Source organism: Saccostrea cucullata, unplaced genomic scaffold (assembly GCF_032062105.1).
Source record: "Saccostrea cucullata isolate Sc308-1 unplaced genomic scaffold, CSIRO_AGI_Scuc_v1 ctg512, whole genome shotgun sequence".
Taxonomy (NCBI): domain Eukaryota; kingdom Metazoa; phylum Mollusca; class Bivalvia; order Ostreida; family Ostreidae; genus Saccostrea; species Saccostrea cuccullata.
Window position 1 is genome coordinate 614,207 of NW_026935905.1, and position 12,119 is coordinate 626,325.

Below are 12,119 nucleotides of genomic sequence, written 5' to 3' on the forward strand. Positions count from 1 at the left end.
TCCATTCTTTGGGCACCTTCTCTTCCTTCCATATCTGGCCATGGTCAAAGGTCTGCTTCAGTTCTGACTGGTCTGATTCAGGTCTGCCTTAAGCATTTCTGAAGTTATTTTATCTGCTCCAGGGGCCTTCCCATTCCAAAGCTTCTTTAGTGTAGCCTTTATTTCCAGTGTGCATGATGGGTGGCTCAACTTAGATGTCTAGCTCTTCTCCCTTCTCCTGTTCATCTTGTGGTGGTAACTCTGGAGTGTCCCTGTTGAGCACTTCCCAAAAATGTTTTTTTTTATTCATCTGTCTAACCTCACTCCTTTATTTTTCAGCAGTTCTCCATATTTGCTCTTCACCGCTACTGTTTGTCTATATCTCTTTCTGGTCAGCTGCTTTACTATGCTGTACAGTTCCTTCTGCATCCCGTTCTTGGCTGCTTTCTATGCCCGCTCAGCTGTCTCTGTCATTCATTTTCTATTGTTCTCTCTCGCATCTTTCTTGACTGCTTTGTCTTTCTCCCTGTAATTTTCCTTCCATCTAGTCTTGACTCTTTCTGATCTTGTGCTCTCTATTTTTGCCTTAATGTATTTTCTTTGCTTCATCAACCTCCGGGTGTTTTTGCTGATCCAAGGTTTGCTTTTGCCTTTACTGAAACCAGGTACTTCTTCTGCTGAATTCACATTTGCCATCTTCTGCTGCTGCCACATTTTCTTAATATCTCCTTCTTTTCCATGTGTTCTCCGTATTTCTTTCTCACGCAGTCATTGAACTTTGTCTTACTTCTTTATTTTTGAGGCGTTTTGTATCCAGTCTTGGTTTCAACTTGTTCTTATTATGTGTGCTGAGGTGTAGCCTGATTCGGGTCTTCACCAGGTAGTGGTCGCTATTGGCATCAGCTCCCCTCTGGATCTTGGTGTCAAGAACAGATGATCTCCACTGACCGCTAATGAGAAGGTGGTCAATCTGATTTCTCGTTGTTCCAATAGCAGACACCCATGTTGCTTTTTGTATGTCTTTATGGAAGCACTGTTCCTTTGATTACAACTCCGTTAGTCTGACAAAATTCAATCAGCCTTAATTTCTCTGTTCTCATTTTCAAATTACGGTCCATTTATACCCATAGTTGTCTCAAATCCATTATTGTCACTTCCTTCTCTGGCGTTGAGGTCTCCCATGATAATGATGATGTCGTTCATGTTGCATCCAATCATGGTCTCCTGTAGCTCCAGATAGAATTGGACCTCCTTCTCCTCTTCCTTTTCAATGTGTGGTACACATGTACGTGGATTACCGACACTCTCCAGTATCTTGTTGTATAGAATCTTGTTGATCGGTGTCCATAATGAGTGATTTCATTGCTTGCTTCTTGATCATTATTACCACTTCTCTCTTATAAAGTGTTTCATCCCTGCTGTATATAACGGGTCTGCCCCGAGGCCAGTCTCATCTTCACAGCTCCAGTCAATTTGCACTCACTGATCCCCAAAATGTCCAGCTGGTATCCCTCTATTTTTCACGCAATCTGTGCCCCTCCCCTGTACATAGATATTGCACCCCAGTGACCAATGATGAACGTTTGTTTGTCACAGGGGATCTTCTCGGATGCTGAGCTTTCTTAAAGGCTCTCATCCCACATCGTCTATTAGCTGTCCTGCTTCACTCGGTCTTCCTTGCCGTTTGATGTCTATTGTTTCTGCAACTGTTTTGGGGGGCAGGAGGAAGTCGGCCTCCTGTACAACCCCCAGTCTTGGAGGGCTTGTTGTTTTCTATCAGGGTGTCTTTTCATTATGCTGCTTTGGTTCACGGTACTTCTTTAGTCTATATATATACCATGCACCCCTCACTACCCGGGGAACGAGCTTTCCTAGCCGTGCAGACCCATCCCAAAGTCAAACCAAAATTGGATTTAAAATCCTATAATTCAAATTTTATGAAGATCTCTGAGCTTTACCATTGTTAATATTTGAATGCACTGGTCTTAACAGCTGTCGTTTCAGTTATCCATTTTATTTTCTGAAAAATTTGCTTAAAAAACATGTCTGATAAATTACATCTGTCAAAAATACTTTTAAAAAGGGAAATCCAGTAGTTAATTTGTCATTTCTTCTTTTATCATATTATTTATCAAATAAATGGGTACATGTGTATTTAATTTTGAACAATTTCCTCCCTTTTTCTCATACACATTTTGCCCAATATTTTCATAGTAATGTAGTTCGAGGTTTGAAATCACGATTGTCTTCGTTTGTTAGTGATGTATGCATTGACATTTTAGCCACTTAGCGACGTATTATTCACACCAATTAGCGACACTAAATCTTGTTTATGATAAGACCCTCGGATAACTGGATCTCAAATACTAGTAGATAGAATACCAGAATTGCGCGATCCATTGGGGTGGGGACAACACACACATGCCTTCTGTTCTCTTCTTGTTTTTTATGCCCCCGTCAATGAAGTTTCGGGGGTATATAGTTTTTGTCGTGTCCGTCCGTCTGTCTGTCTCTCTGTCCGCAAAAACTTTAACCTTTCCCATAACTTTTGATTTAGTGGAGCTATGATTTTCATATTTCACATGTGTATTCCTTCTGACAAGACCTTTCTCTGGGTACCATCAAATTTGACCTTGACCTTGCAGTTTGACAAACTTAAACACAAAAATTCCAAACTTTTACTTTGGCCATATCTTTTGAACAGTAGTTACCAGGACATTTTTACTTCACCCTTCTTTGGGTACCATCAAATTTGACCTTGACCTTGCAGTTTGACCCACTTAAACACAAAAATTCCAAACTTTTACTTTGGCCATATCTTTTGAACAGTAGTTACCAGGACATTTTTACTTCACCTTTCTTTGGGTACCATCAAATTTGACCTTGACCTTGCAGTTTGACCCACTTAGACACAAAAATTCCAAACTTTTACTTTGGCCATATCTTTTGAACTGTAGTAACCAGGACATTTTTACTTCACATATGCATCCTTTGTGGCAAGACCTTCCACTGGATACCAACAAGTAAACATTGATGTAACCATCAATTGTCGCCCGGGAAATATATAAAGTAAACAATGGAAAGGAGACTTGATCATCAAACCGCTGTGATATGTGTGAAAAGGCATGCGTCTAATTGATGGCGACGATAGTCGCGAATATTTTGAAAACTTATAGTCGAATAAAAATCAAACAAAAACGATACCATTTTAAACTTGATCAATTCCTCATGTAAATGTTGACTGCATGAATTATAAATTGAAGTTAGACACATGCATCACCTATATTCAAAAATGTATTACATTTCAATTTAAGAATTTGAAACATGAATTTTGCAGAGTACGTTTTTATGCGAGAAGTAAAATTCGATGTTCTAAAAAAAGGGATCTGTCGTTTTTTCGATAGTAAATGTTAAGCAACTTTTTATACTAAATATGTAAAGGATATCTATTTTTACAGATTCACTTTATGGAAGTAAATATATTATGTATCTCGTAATTTAGAACATTCTGATTAACAATCTTTTCAATGTTTAGAAAACCTTTAATTCTCAATAACTACTCCCACCCCAATCTCCATGCACCAACATTTAAACTTATATGTATAGAGCAGCCCGGTCCTCCGGGCTGCAATAATCTTAACCTTTTGACCTATGAGATTTTTATACTTGTGAAAAAACTTTTGAACCGTAAGGGATAGGGCTTTTATACTTCACATACTAGTATATAATCCTTGTAAAAAGACCCTTCATTGGATACCAAGAACTTTGACCTTTGATCTTGACCTTGAAGTTTGACCTACTTTTATAAAGCAAACCTTGAACATAATTTTTAAAGGGTAAGGGCTAATGCTTTCATATTTTACATATTCAATCCTTGTGACAAAGCTTTCATTTAATAGCAAGACATTTGACCCTTTGACCTTGACCTTGGAGTTTGACCTACTTTTTTAAAATTTCAACCTTGGTCATAACTTCTGAACGGTAAGGGTTAGAGCTTCCATACTTTACATATGTATTTTCTGTGGCAAGACCTTTTATTGGATACCAATGACCTTGAAGTTTTCTGTACTTATGAAAATTTTAACCTTAGCCTACTTTCATATTTCACAATTGTATTTCCAGTGGGAATACCCTACTTTTGGTACCAATATATTATTAAATTTGCATTAAAGAAAATTTTAATCTTTGATATGTTGTCATACGGGGGCATCAGTGTTTCACAAACACATCTTTTTTTCTTTGTATGAAATAATATCTTGTTTTGATCATAAATATCATTTTGGTTAGGATATTTAATTAACAGAATCTGCGTTATTTCCTCCCAGGTTCAATCATGACAGAGTACATTCAAGTTACACTCTTTATGAAATCATTTAACAATGCCTGAAATTCGAGGGTTGTCCGATAAAATCGTAGACAAGTTGTCTGGTGAGAAAAATTATCATCACTACGTTCTGAAATTCGCACTACTCTTTAGAACATATTTTATGAATAAACATAGCAAATTTCAAATAGATATATGCATAAATAAACAAATTATGAGATTTCATGCATTGTATAGCCTTACGGCGCACGGATGATAACGTCAATTGAAGTGTCTAAAACAGCGTCTCTACAATTCAGAAATTTCATTGATACACATACTCGAGTCTCCAAAAACAGTTGAGGAACCAATATGGCACACACATGCGATCTTCTGAAGATTTATGAGTAAGTAACGGACAATCTTCCCAGCATCATTTAACTAAATAGACAATCTTTTATCGACGGTCGACAGTGACAGCGTCTTTTGCTGTTACAATAGCAGTTTGTCCGTATGTTTTGTAATACCCGGGGACTCGATCAAAAAAGACTTCGCTAAGAAAACTCCCATTTCATTTGTATACTAAAGATCTGGTGATGTTTTAATATTTTTCTTTTTCTGTATTTATTTAAAGTCTCTTAAGGTGTCATTATGAACAACATCTTAATGAAACTGAATTGCTCTCCGGTGCGCCGTGTTTAACCAAGTTAACCAAGTGCCTTGAATTTTTTAAAAAGACGACAAGATGGATTATGGAATCGAATAAGCATAATTTTTACCCCAATCTTATCCATTTCAAACTTTTATTTCGAAGTAATACTCGTGTATTCTCAAATAAAACCTTAGCTTTTTGACCGTGCGCCGTAGGACCCATTCTCTCACCAGAGGACGCTACGCAAGCTTCACTTACAAGTGTAACTATTTCAATGACAGAAAAATAAAACATTTATAAACTTCTGTTGTTCATATTTGCGATGGAAAATTTTTTATTAGCTTTGATTGAAGCAAAATTGAATTATTGTCGTCCTGTACAATAATGATTTCTTGTGTAATACTGTATATTCGGTTGTACACAATATTTCTTCTGAAACATTTATAAAACTATATTTTGGGCTTATTGGTCATAAGTGTATAAATTATTTACAAATTAATCATGATAACACATTTTACCAGCAAAAAATAATAAAATTCTCAAAATTGCAGCTCATATTGCTTTAAATATAATAATAAATGCATGTGTTATTTTTTTTCTCTCGAGATTCAACAGAACCTTTGAACTAACAACAAAGCCTTAAATTTGTACACATTTTTAAGTATCTACAACTTGTAAATTTTTGGAGAGTATAGTTATATAAAATTATATAAATTAATTGAATTCTCTTTAATCGTAATAAAATTTCATGTAAATCACCGTAAAGAATAACCAAAAATTACGAAAGTAGAATTGGTAATAGTCCTTTGTTTTATAACATGGTCCTGAATTGTATGAACAAAGACAATTTCAGCATAATTATATGAACACCTCTGACTTTTTTCATACAAGTACTACTTAGGAACTGCAAAGTACCTATACTGACGCGTTTCCATGTTTTACTGCATAACTTTGAATCAACATCACTCTTATACAAAAGATAATTAATGAGAGCACACAAAAATTAGTAGTTTTTAAAACTTTCTCCGTGCTCAGGTCTCATATACCCCCCCCCCCCCCACATTTTGAGTTAGCCCCACGCCTCAGTCCATCCTCCCGGAGGTTGACTTTTACTTCCCACTACGGTTTACCCATAGATATTTTTCTGCACGGTCAAAATTGGTTGGAATCGTGCGATTTAGCGGTTTCAGGGAAGACGCTGAAACATTTTAATGCTAGAGACACAATGCAAGACAAAGATAAATAGCTCACTGACCCGACTCAGCTAGGTTATTTAACGAAAAAGAAGAAACAAACAAAAACAACGCAAAGAAAAAAATATTACTTGCTCAATTCAAAAACAAAACATGAAATAATACCAGATAAAATGAATAACTTGATAGTAAAAGTAATTTTTAAGTGTATGTTTTCATTCGATCTGCACTGTGACATTTTCTACAGTTACAACATGGTCCCACATCCCGTCAGTTAATACATTTCCTTTTTTCACTTTCCAGCAACATGCATACTTCTAAGTAAAAGTATGGGGTCAGCTCGTTTGTATAAATGTTTTTCCCTTGATCCCTTGGTTGAAGAATGACAGCATTGCAAGGGTTTCTTTTCTTGGAAAAGGCAAAACAGTTTCACTGAAAGCTGAAAAAGAAGTTATGAATGTGTATTAGTGCATGTATTTTCAAAGTTAACTTAAATATTTTGAACATTTCTTAAAATAAATAACTGTTATTACCTCAGTCTCTATCAAAACACGCTATCAACACATTGTCGGGTTCCTCGTTATACGGAATCAGACAAGTCCTGGCCGGACTTTCTACTAGTGAAATAAGGGATGGCGTTCTATCAATAGACAGAACTATCCCTTCTGTAAGTGATAATTCAGATAAGCTTTCTGACTCTGCATCAGGTAATGAACCAGAGGATTCTTGAGTCTGAGGGTGTACACGATTCCTTCCTATTCTTTTGATCCTTGACCACGCGTCCCTCATTCTATTCAGCAGACCTTTCCTTGCTGGACGGGCTTGGCATGCTTCTGTATCAGGTCTTTCAATGTAAACGTTAACACGATTTCTTTTTCTTATGCGTCTAAAAAAATTCATAAACCTGCGAGGTCTGTTTTCCGATTCCATTGTTGTTGAGATAATAGAAACGGGACTATAGTGACGTCATAGTCACATGACGTCACAGTGGATGAAACGATATCCAATCATCTCACATTTTGTTTCAAATTTTCTTTTTTTTTGTGGCTGTTAAAGACGTACAACACACTGGGGGAGATAACTCTTGCGGTTTCAATTGAACGTTTGATGTGACGTCAAATTTAACGTCAAAAATAAAGCGTCAAAACGACGAGTAAAACGATCCCGATACATATCAAGCATGAAAGAAAATTGGGATATGGGGCTTGGCTGTGATTGTGCGTACCATACTCAATCAATAAGCATTTTTTTAATTAACTCGATTAAACTCCGTAAAAAGCAAGACATAAAATACCATCCCTTAATGTTTATTTCATTTCATATACAATAAATTGTATTTTTGATCAAAGCGCATTTTTTTTATTCTGAAAATTTTATTTTACATTGTCATTGCCGAAATTCTCATTATGTTCAATTGGCTATATAACATTCCGATTAATGGTCTTCATTATACAATTTATGCATTTACGATATAAATATTGTTTTTTTTTTCTTTAATTAAATAAAACAACAATAAATAAACAAAAATCTTTTTACAATGTAAAATCGATGTTGTTCTCAGACCCTTACTGATCAAAGAGGAACAACTCTGAAAATGTAGGAGATGTTTATTTTCCTCCCTTTATTCACGGTTTTCCACAGAATCAGATACATTTACAGCAAGACCTGATAAATCCGAGAATTGAATACTATAGACCTCATATACACAATGTAAGTATAGAATTGAAAAGAATTGTTCACTAGTACTGAAATTATCTGCATTTATGAATATCCTCATTTACGAAAATTTCCATCTACATGTACATAAAACTTGATGGGAAATTATTGCCGAAACCTTTGCTGCTACGAATTCCTAAAAGAGACCTATATTTCCTGTATTCGGCATTAACATTATCGAAAAGCGTTTTTTTTTTAATCATTTGCTTGATCAAAGCATGCCAATTATTTTTGCGGATAAGATTCCATGCTGCTGCAAGAGATGAAATTCAGATTTAAAATGAATTTCATTACGTTAGGAGTTTTTGAAAACAAAAAGAAAAATACAAAATAAACTAATAAACTATATAACATTTGGCAATATAGGCTGATCGTTTTTGTGTCTCTTGTTCTCGATATCATCATTGAAACATGGACGGAGGAAAAATGCAAATGTAGTTCCTGCAGAAACCACAGCATGGGGGCTGCATAGCTGATGAGACAATATTTATTTATTTATTCATGTAGTTTTTTTTTTTAATTATTATTATTTTTGAAATTTTCATTTATTTTTGAAATCTTTCATTTGCTTTACTGATATCACCTCATTTTATTTTATTGTTTTCTAGTGTTTCTTTTATATCTATAAATTAAACCCTGTTATTTACTTTAAAAATTTCCTATAATAAGGGCCCTGGGGACTGAAACTGAAACCTTTGGAGTAACATCTTATGATGGCAACGGTGTAATCTCTCCATGCAGGATTCTATTTTCTTTCAATATTTGGCCTCCTGAAGATTTTTTTTTTCTTTACCCTCACAACAATGCATATCTTGCCTATGTAGGTAGGGACTGACCCAATCACTAGGCAGGATGTGTATTGATGAGGAACATATATCATTTTTTTTTCTTTCTCAATTTGGTTTAGCTATGTCTGTGTGAATTTTTAATTTTCTAAACTTTAAATTTATTTATTTATCGTTTTTTATTTATTTATTTTTTATTATTATTAATAGAACAGTTATTTTTAATCTGACTTTAAGGGTTAAACGTAGTGCTTAATTTTTATTATTGTCATATGACTTTTATTTATTTATTTAAAATACTCACGTTATATTTATTTTTGTTCCTCTTAATGCAATCATATTGCTTTTCAAGTTTGTTTTTTTTTCTTTAACTAATTCTAAAGAAAATATAAATTCTTAACATTTGTTAATTCTTGAAATTCGTTTTATCTGCCATATATGTATGTGTATATATGTACATGTGTTTTTGTATATTTATTTATGTTGTAAATGTTTTCTTGTGATATTTTAACTGTAATAATCGGTTTAAGAGCTCTACAGAGCTCATGTTTCTTGTTATGTAATGTATACAATGCCGACTTTAAATAAAATTTACTTACTTACTTACTTACTTATCACTAAACTAGGGTGCAAACTTAGCGTTTAGAGAATTTTAGCGGGCTAAAACAAATCTGCTAAATAAGCCGAAGTTAGCTCCCCGCTAAAAAAAATTAACTTTGTGGTATTTTCCTTTCATTTTTTTTCCATGTCAATGTTTTTCAGATCAGATGAATTTTTCTGACGCCCCCCCCCCCATCCTTTCAAAAAAAAAAAAAAAAAAGCAAGAGGCTATAGGTCACCTGAGTATCATGCAACAACTTTCTAACAAATGAATTTGATTCATGTTTTAAACCAGAGGCCATGGAATTCACAATTTTTTGGTTACTTAATACTTAAAGGTAGATCAGAGTAACAAAGAGAAAATGCATTTCCACTTTATCAGTTATGCACCCCATCCCACAGGAAAGACTGACCCTGTCGCCACATCTTTCAAAATGTTGGAAACTTTTTAAATTTTATTTCATCATGTTGTTGATTATATACCAAAGTGCATATTTCAAAGCATTACATTATTTCCAGACTATGTACTTCCCCCCCCCCCAAGTACCTCTGTCCCAGGGGCCAGGAAATTAACCATTTTTGGAGGAAGCAACTTTCTTTATCATAAATACATACTAAGATCATTGTCATAATACCCAGGAACAAAGGAAAAGATTTTCAAAGGATCCATGCATTTTCACTATATACGCCCTAACATAAGAAGCACTGACCCAGGGGCCCTGAAATTCAATCTCAAAGAAGCATCCTCCCTCCTCATAACTATGTACATAGTTCATTGGTCAAATGCCCAGGTGCAGAAAAGAAGATTTTTATAGAATTAATGCATTTTCACTATATAATCAATAAAGCCCACCATAACTCCTGAATCCTCTACTCAGGGACCATGAAATTCACAACTTTGGAAGAGGCAGAATTATTCAACATGTACTTGGTTAGCTAAGTTAATATTCAGGAGCAGAGAAGATTTTCAAAGAAATAATTCATTTTTTACTATATAATCTATATAGCCCCGCCCTAAAACTAAAACCCCCTGACCCTGGGGCCATGAAATTCACAATTTTGGAAGAGGCAGACTTATTCAACATAGCTATGCACTTAGTTACATGTAGTTTATTTAATGCCCAGGAACAGAGAAGAAGAATCTCAAACAATTATAGCATAGCTTGCGGGGCAAAATTGGACAAAAAGACACTTCAATCCGATTAATGCTATTGTTTTCAAAATCAAATACTATCACTGCACCAAGATGCGACTTTTTGTGTGTAAAAGACTCCTTACACTGTTATAAATTTCGAAAAATCACAATACCAAACTATTTAATCATGCATGATGATAATCTGATTATTCCTTACTTTGATTCACCTAGCTCTCATGTAATACTAGAAATAAGTGAATTCCAACACCAACGTTATAATAATTTTTAGGAGAGAGAGAGGATAGAGAGAGTGAACCAGAAAGAAAGAGTTACATTTATATATAAATGGTTGAAATCCAAGGGTTAATCTTAAAGCAATGTGAGCTGCATGTTTGACATCGGACAAATTTGTACAAGTGAATCTTGCGTAGCGTCCTCTGGTGAGAGAATGCCGTAGGACCGTACCCGGCGCACATTCAAGCTTAATAAAATCTTTATTTTTGTGTATATTTTATTTTAAAAAATATGATGCACTTAAAAATGATATATAAACATTTGCTGAAAATTTTAGCTTCATGGGCCCATTATTTTTCGAGAAAAACGCTTTGTCCACGATTTTACCGGACAACCCTCGTAAAAGCAAATTTTTCATCCTGATGATATGAAATGATAATTAAATAAAGGCAACTTTTTTTTCATAATGATATGAAAGGGTAGTTTAAGGCAGTCGCGGATCTAGAATTTTTTTAAAAAGGGGGAGGGGTTGAAGGGGGAAACGTTTTGTTTTAACGTACGTTTATATATATATTATAGTTAAACAACTTAATAGGTTATAACTATAAGGATGTTGTATTGTTTGTAAAATGGGAGGTCATCAGCCGGGGGAAAATTATAGATTACCTGAAAGTTTCTTTACAAACAGGCACGCAGCAACAGGGCCAGGGGGGTCCCCCCACCTTTTTTTGCAAACATAACTTTTTACTTTTTAAAATTTTCATTGAAGGCTGGTTGCCCCCCCCCCCCTCCCCCACTTATAGTTAAAGTAAGGTCAAATAAGTGTAATGTAGTATTATATCTAGAAAATTTTGTACTGAAAAAGAAGTCTTACCTACCCTCCACCCCCTTCCATTGGGCAATTATCTTTATTTTTTTAAATTTTGCTTGTCAAGTTTTTTTCTGGTAGGTTAAAAAACATTTCCTATGGCTGCCCCCCCCCCCTTTTCAAAATCAAAATCAATGATGACAAAGTACAGAGAAAGGAACCCAAAAATACTATTTTGTAAGGTGGTAAGAGTTCCACGTTATTTTCGCAATCGAATTTCTTCATGAGCCCTTCACTGAACATTTTCTTTTGTAAAATCACAACAAAACTTTTCTTCTTTCTCTCTCTCTCTCTTTTAACAAATCCAAGTGAGTGCAACCCCTGTACCCCCCTCCCCCTCTGGATCCGCCACTGATTTTTGGGTTAACAATATATATCATGATAATTGTAAAGTATATATAAGGAACTTAATATTAAGTCTTATTAAAATCCGGCAAACCTTTTATTTGCAAGTGACCCGGCTTAATTACCCCCCCCCCCCCCAAAAAAAAATAATAATAATATGACATGAATTATGTTTGTATATATAAAAAATATGTTTTTATCTGTTGTATATCATAGTATTTTGAATATTAACTACACATACATGAATTATGAAAACATCACTTTCTTCCAAAACACGAAGTTTTAATGCATGGCTTATCTATTTACCAT

General features: G+C 34.7%; 1 long non-coding RNA gene across 1 annotated transcript; it reads right to left on the reverse strand.

Annotated features, from left to right (window-relative positions):
• Positions 1–6,240: 6,240 nt before the first annotated feature.
• LOC134244164 (uncharacterized) lies at positions 6,241–7,044 on the reverse strand. Its single transcript, XR_009987173.1, has 2 exons — positions 6,661–7,044; positions 6,241–6,566 (listed from the first exon to the last, which is right to left on the reverse strand). It is a non-coding gene; the product is annotated as an uncharacterized LOC134244164 (long non-coding RNA).
• Between the last annotated feature and the right edge of the window lie 5,075 nt (positions 7,045–12,119).